At 48.6% G+C, this 6,994-nt stretch overlaps 1 pseudogene; it reads left to right on the top strand.

Moving 5' to 3' along the window:
* Positions 1-508: 508 nt before the first annotated feature.
* On the top strand, positions 509-5,815 carry LOC138827629 (MTRF1L release factor glutamine methyltransferase-like; annotated as a pseudogene).
* Positions 5,816-6,994: the final 1,179 nt, after the last annotated feature.

Genomic DNA, 6,994 nt, shown 5'->3' with positions numbered 1-6,994 from the left:
GGATGGAGGGAGAAAAGGAGGAAAGAAAGGAAGAAGCGAGCCTGGAAGCCTTGGTTTGGAGTCCCTGGATCAAGGGAGCCAACCTTTCACAATCTCTTTGGGGACAGTTTCAGAGCCTAAAGCTAGTGCATAGGACCAAGTCACTGACCCATTCATGACATGAGCAACTTCAGAACATCCAAATCTGAGTGGTCCCTGACTACAGAGGGAAACAATCTCGGGTAGACCCTAGGGATCAGGGTGTTTATTTTCTGGTCAGATAAGAAGAAACAGTCCAAGGGCTAGGGAGGTATGCGGTGAGGGAGTGGCAAGATGGGGGTGGCAAGGGATAAGCAGGAAGATGAAGAAGGAGGACAATCCCAGATCCATTGTGTCAGGCCATTGGAACCATGATCTCAACTGACAACCTAGACCATCAGTGATAGAATCTTCAACCCAGCCACATGGCTATTAAAAGTCCTGGCACTCTGGGTTCACCATTGACAACTTGGCTGTCATCCACTGCAGAATGCCTGTGCAGTACATCCTTGGGGACTGGCACTTTTGCTGGCTCAATCTGAAGATGACACCCCCAGTGTTCATTCCTCGACCAGAGACAGAGGTAAGAGTGCCACTGGAACAGGACACCCAGGGAATGAGGGTGAGAGTCAGAGGAATGTTGCTCTGAGACTTCCACTAGGGGACTCTAGGGCCCCATGACTGCCATCCTCAGAGGTAGAGGTGGGTCTCTTTGCTGACTCAGCGTTTAGTCTAGATGGCAGATGAGGGAGGTGCCGACTGAAGGTCCAGGCTATTGGGAAAACAGGAGGCACTGGGCTGGGAGCAGGGTTGTTTCTTTGAGGATACTCACAACCCAGTATCATTCCTGAGATGGATCAGCCCTTTTCTCCTCCCTGAGAGCGAGGGTCCTAGAGCCCTCCACTCTGCATCCCTTGGCTGAGGATTTCATTCCCATATCCTTTGTTTGGATAATTATATCTCACCTGACTTGCCAGTGTCAAGGCAGGACAGTGAGAGATCTTGAGTCCTTGATGAGGTCACGGAATCCTCAGTATGAGATTTTACTTGAATGTCCTGACTTGGTGCATGGTCAGTCTCATCTCAGCCTGCCATGATCTAGGACATAGAATCTAGAGACTCAGAGCAGGATGGGGTCTATTCTGTGAGTCTGTAGTATTATGTGTGAGCTTTGAGCTCCCGTGTGCTCACCTGCTTCCTTTTCTTGGGTGGGCCTATGCTAGAAAAAGCTTAAAACTAGGGCCTGGGTCCCATCCCTTGTTTCATGCTCAAAGCTAGCACTCTACCATTTGAGCCACAACTCCACTTGCAAGGTTTTTGGGTGTTTAATTGGAGATAAGAGTTCTGAATGACTTTGCTGTCAAGGGTGGCATCCAACTGCAGTCCTCAGATCTCAGTCTCCTGAAGGGATAGGATGACAGGCATAGAAAAGCATCTTTGGCCGAGTGCCAGTGGCTCATGGCTGTCATCCTAAGTACTCAGGAGCTGAATCTTAGGATCATGGGTGAAAGCCAGCTTGGGCAGGAAAGACCCTCAGACTCTTCTCTCCAATAAAGCACCAGAAAACCAGAAGTGGTGCTGTGGCTCAAGTAGTAGAGTGCTGGACTTGAGCTGAAGAGCTCAGGGATAGCACCCAGGTCCAGAGTTCAAGCCACACAACCAACAAAAAGAAAGAAAGTAAAACATCTTTGCCTGCAAAGGCAGTGGAGGTGTGTTTGTGTGTATGTGTGTGGTGGGGGGGGTGGTGATGATGGTGGTAGACATTTAGTTCCCTGCTCAGTCATCATTTTAGATGGATTGTCCCAAACTCTTAATTCATGGCATGCGATTCTTGACCACAGTTGAAGCTCTGGGTTGGGTGTCGACCATCGGACCTCAGGCTCTTCATGGGACAGTTGTGAGGACATAAGGGACTAATACAGAGGGACCTCTGGAGCATGGCCAGGCACAGAAGGAGCAGGTGTCAGATACAGTTCTCAACAATTCTCTGAGTTTATGATAGGAAGTTGCCTGGAAAGGGCTCAGATGGAGTCTGCTATTAATCATGCAACAGGTATGGGATTGTGAAACAAAATGTTGCTGTCTTTCATCATTACCCTATCCCCATGAGGAAGTGATCCTTCACTCTATTAATTTTTCCAGCTGGGGAAAATGAGTCATGGAGAAGCCAGGTGACATACTCATGACCTCCAGCTGACAGGAATCTTGGCCTGATTTCTCTGCCATGCTTCCTAGGATAGTGGGTGTTATTCAGTCCACTTCTTGTGGTGGGAAGTTCACTTCTTGCCATTTGTGGGGATTGATTTTTGAGCCTGGATGCTGTCTATGAGCTCCTCAGAACAAGGCTAGTACTCTACCCACTGAGCCACAGCATCACTTCCCGCTTTCTGTTGGTTCTTTGAGGATAAGTGTCTCACAGACATTCCTCCCGAGCCAGCTATGACCCAGGATCTTCACATCTCAGCCTCCTGTGTAGGTAGGATTATAGGTCTGAGCCACTGGCACCTGGCTTAAGTGTAATTCTGGACCTCTGTCTCTCTCTCTCCCCCTATCCCTCTCCCTCTCTCTCTCTTTTTCTCTCTCTCAGGAATTGGTTGAATGAGTGCTGGAGGAGGTGGCCCATCATTCCCATGTGGCTGGAATTCAAGGTGGCCCTCTCATTCTGGAGGTGGGCTGTGGGTCAGGAGCTGTTTTCCTCAGCCTGTTGAAGCACCCCTCGACGTAAGCCCCTCTGTGCCCTGGCTAGACCGTGACAGTAATTCATTGTCCATCCCATGTGTCCTTCCCCACATTCCTCTGCTACACCGTTGAAGGAAAGTGGATGAGAAGGTGTCCCCTTGTCCCCATACCCAGCACAATTCCGGACCTCTGATCTATACCCCCACCTATCTGACAAGACCCTGGCTAAAAGTCAATTAAAACACTCCATTTGTACTACCCTTTGCTGGGGAGTGCCGTTTCGGTTAGGGGGGCGGGGTTCAGAGGAAAGACCCCAGACCTGACACCCCCTGGGGAAACATTTTTCTTGTGACAGAGCCACATCATTGCTGTGGATAAGGATGAAGCCTCCATCAGACTAACCCAGAACAATGCTCAAAGATAGGTAGGCTGTTGAAGTATCAAACTCACTCTTGTCTGCTTCCTACTCCCAACAAGGAGGTGTAGTATGGGTGGCCTGGCCCTGGGTCTAAGGGATTATAAATGGATGGTGGAGGTCAGGAACTCATGGCTCACACCCATCATCCTGGATCTTTGGGAGGGTGAGGTCTGATGGTTGTGACTCAGACCAGCCCGGGCAGGAAAGTCCAAGAGATTCTTATCTCCCATAAAGCACCTTCCTCCCCAAACCCACACACAAAAAAGCCAGATGTGGTGCTATGGCTCAATTGGTAGAGCCGCAGCCTTGAACAAAAGAAGCTAAGGCATAACACCCAGGCCCTGAATCCAAGCCCTAGCACTAACACAACAATGAAATAAATGAATAGTGTACATCTTTTATCTGACTATCAAGAAAGATGTATTCAGATTTCTCACTGGTACATGTAGCCAAATGTAAGGGGCTCCCTTTCATGTTCCCCTAACCCTCTCCTTCTCACCTTTATCTGTCCAGGCTTTATCGTTGCAGGACAGAATTCGGATCATCCCCCTGGATGTGACCTTAGGTACGTCCCTCATCCAACTCCCTTGGGGTCAGGATCCTGGATGCACTCCCTGCTGGGAGGAGTAGGCATCACAGAGATGAGGGTAGGTATCCCCAACACTCACACACATACACACACACAAACACGCCTAAGCCAACTCAGACTAGCCTTTCCAAAGACACTTTATAACCTTAGATTAATTGACCTAGGAGAGGAATTTGATCCCCTGTAACTGATTATTTTAACTTGGGCTTGCTAGTTCACAGGACATAAATGAAAGCAAACAAAAACCAAAAAGCCTTTGGTGCCCATCACCTCAGTCTCAGGGCCAAGCCTGACATCCTGGTGACTTGGGAGGCAGAGATCTGAGGATCAAAGATCAAAGCCAGACATAGGCTGGAAAGCCAGAGAGATTCTTCTCTCCATGGAACCACCAAAAAGCCAGAAGTGGAGCTGTGGCTCAAGTGGTAGAGCACCAGCCCTGAGCAATAAAACTCAGAGAAACAGCTCCCAGATCCTCAGTTCAAGCCCACACAAAGAAATGGCCCTGTCATGTTTCCCACAGATTGCCCAGGCCTTGAGCCCCCTCTCACGGAGTGTGATACAACACCTGCCCCTGGGTGGTATATCAAGGCCTTGAGAAATCCGGTGGTGGAATCCAGGCCTTCCTCTTCGTGCATTCTCAACCCACACTGGCTGGAAGGCAGAGCCTGACAAGGATGGCAGCCTGCACAGCGGAGAGGCTCCAGCTTTTCCAAGGTGATCAGAAAGGGCTTCTTGGAGACAGCACTTGAAAAGGGGTCTTGCTTAACAACGAGTTTCTGAAGGAAGCACAGAGAACAAAGGTGCTACAGATGATGGGCAACATAGCAGAACGTGTTCATTTCTAGCCAGGGCTGCTGGTGTGAGACTGTCCCAAGACAGGCCTGAGGGGTCACAGAAGAATATCTATCCAGGACTGTGATTGCATCCTAGAGGTAGAGGGCTCGCCTAGCATACAGGAAAGCATGGGTTCGATTCCTAGGTCCTGCATACAAAGAAAAGGCTGGAAGTGGCACGGTGGCTCAGGTGAAAGAGCACTCCCCTGGAGACACAGAAAGTCAGGGACAGTGCCGGACCATGAGGTCAGGCCCCAGGGCTGTCACCATAAAAGAGTTCTCCCAGGGACCTTTGTGACAGGTAGATGGCTATGCCCTGAAGCTCTTAGTAGATCCATCCGTGCTTTGTGTCTCCTTTGACAGAGGGGATCTGGACACTCCTTCTGCCCTGGGCACCCCTGGGCCTGGTTATCAGCAACCCTCCCAACATATTCGATGGGGACATGGAGCAGCTGGCCCCAGAAGTCCTCAGGTATCGGTTGGATGGGGCATGGGGACATAGGGTAAGCCCCAGAACTCCTAGTGGGTCTGATCCACCCTGGAAGACCAGGCAATCTGGAGGAGGCAGATGGGAGTTTAGAGGGTGTTAGTGATGTGGAGGGGGCCCTTTAATCCCCATGGCCCCACCCAGATTCCCAGCCTCCCTTGGCTGTCCCTGAAGGAGGTAGAGGTGTGTCTAGGTTGTAGAGAAGGACTAGGTGGAAATTCTGAAGACTAGACACCTTAAGCCATGAGCCGGTGGCTCACACCTGTCATTCCACGCCTGTTATCCTGGCCACTCAGGAGGCTGAGATCCAGAGGATCTCATTTCCCAGCCAGGCAGGAAAGTCCCTCCAGAGCCTCATCTCCAATCTCCAACCAGAAGTGGCACTGTGGCTCAAGTGGTAGAGCACTGGCCTTGAGGAAAATTAGACATCAGGGACAGTACCCAAGCCCTGAGTTCAAGCCCCTCAACCAAAAAAAAAAAAACCTAAAAAAACAAACAAGAAAGAAAGACACCCCTTCCTTGCTTGCAAGAGATAGTGAAGTAATAGGGTTTCTGTGGTTGTGAGACTAGATGCTGACCTCACAGTACAGATATTTCTAATAGTCCCCAGGTTTACTCCTGTGTGAAGCCAAAGCAGGGTGAGTGGTGCCTTACCAAGAACTCCAGAGGTTATGGCTATGGCATGCAGGGAGTAGGTGAATGGGAGCTGGGGCGGAATGGTAATGTCAATTCTATGCTCTCCATCCAAGGAAGAATGGTTTTGGATGCTGGTGACCAAGTCTGAAGTGTAGGGTTACATTTGGTTTGTGTCTTGATGAGTTGGGTTTTCCCTTGGTATAAGAAGGTTGCTGCAGGGGCTGGGAAGGTGGCTCAGTGGTAGAGCACTTGCCTTCCATGCTCGAGGCCCTGGGTTCGATTCCTCAGCACCACATAAGCAAAAAGAAAAAAGCCTGAAATGGCACTGTGGCTCAAGTGGTAGAGTGCTAGCCTTGAGCTGAAGAGCTGAGGGACAGAGCCCAGGCCCAGAGTTCAGGCCCCACAACAGAACCCAAAATAAAAAAAAAAAAAAAAGAAGTTGCCTGCAGAGGAGGCTACAATGCTTGATAAGAAATGTACTCCTTTTATGGCTAGGGAGGTTGAGCATTTCTTCATGTGTCTATTGGCCACACTTCTTTCCTCTTTAGAGAAGTTTCTCTTTAAGTCTTTAGCCCACTTATTTATTGGGCAGTGGTTTCTTTGAGGATTTGTTGTTGGGGGATCTAATTTTTTGAGTTCAAAGTATATTTTAGATATGAGACCCTTGTCCACTGTATGGCTAGTGAAGACCTTCTCCCAATCCATAGGCTTTCTATTGATCTTGCTAGCTATGTCCTTTGCCATGCAGAAGCTCTGCAACTTCATGCAATCCCATTTCTCCAACCTTTCTTTGATTTGTTGTGTTTCCGGGTCTCTATTAAGAACATTTTGTCCTGCGCCAAGGACACCTAGGGTTTCTCCTATTCCATCCTCTAATGTTTTCAGAGTGTCTGCTTTGACTCCGAGGTCTTTGATCCATTTGGTGTTGATTCTGGTGCAGGGTGATATATAAGGATCTAGCTTTAGTTTTCTACATGTAGTTAACCAATTTTGCCAGCACCATTTACTGAAGAGGCTGTCTTTCTTCCATTCTATTTTTTTAGCTCCCTTATCAAAGATTAGATGGCTATAGTTCTTTAGGTTCATTTCTGGGTTTTCAATTCAATTCCATTGGTCCCGAGGTCTGCTCTTGTGCCAGTACCAAGCTGTTTTGATTACTATATCTTTATGTAGAGTTTCAAATTTGGTATTGATATTCCTCCAGCAGCGTTCTTTCCATTGAGGAGCATTTTTGCTATTCTGGGTCTTTTATTGTTCCATATGAATTTTTGGATTGCCTCTTCTATTTCCTTGAAGAATGAGGTTGGAATTTTGATAGGTATCAAATTGAACTT

The sequence above is a fragment of the Dipodomys merriami genome, unplaced genomic scaffold (assembly GCF_024711535.1).
Source record: "Dipodomys merriami isolate MVZ:Mamm:240054 unplaced genomic scaffold, mDipMer1.0.p SCAF_159, whole genome shotgun sequence".
NCBI classification, from domain to species: Eukaryota; Metazoa; Chordata; class Mammalia; order Rodentia; family Heteromyidae; genus Dipodomys; species Dipodomys merriami.
Note: the sequence above shows the minus strand (reverse complement) of the source record. Positions and strands in the feature narration are given on the sequence as shown.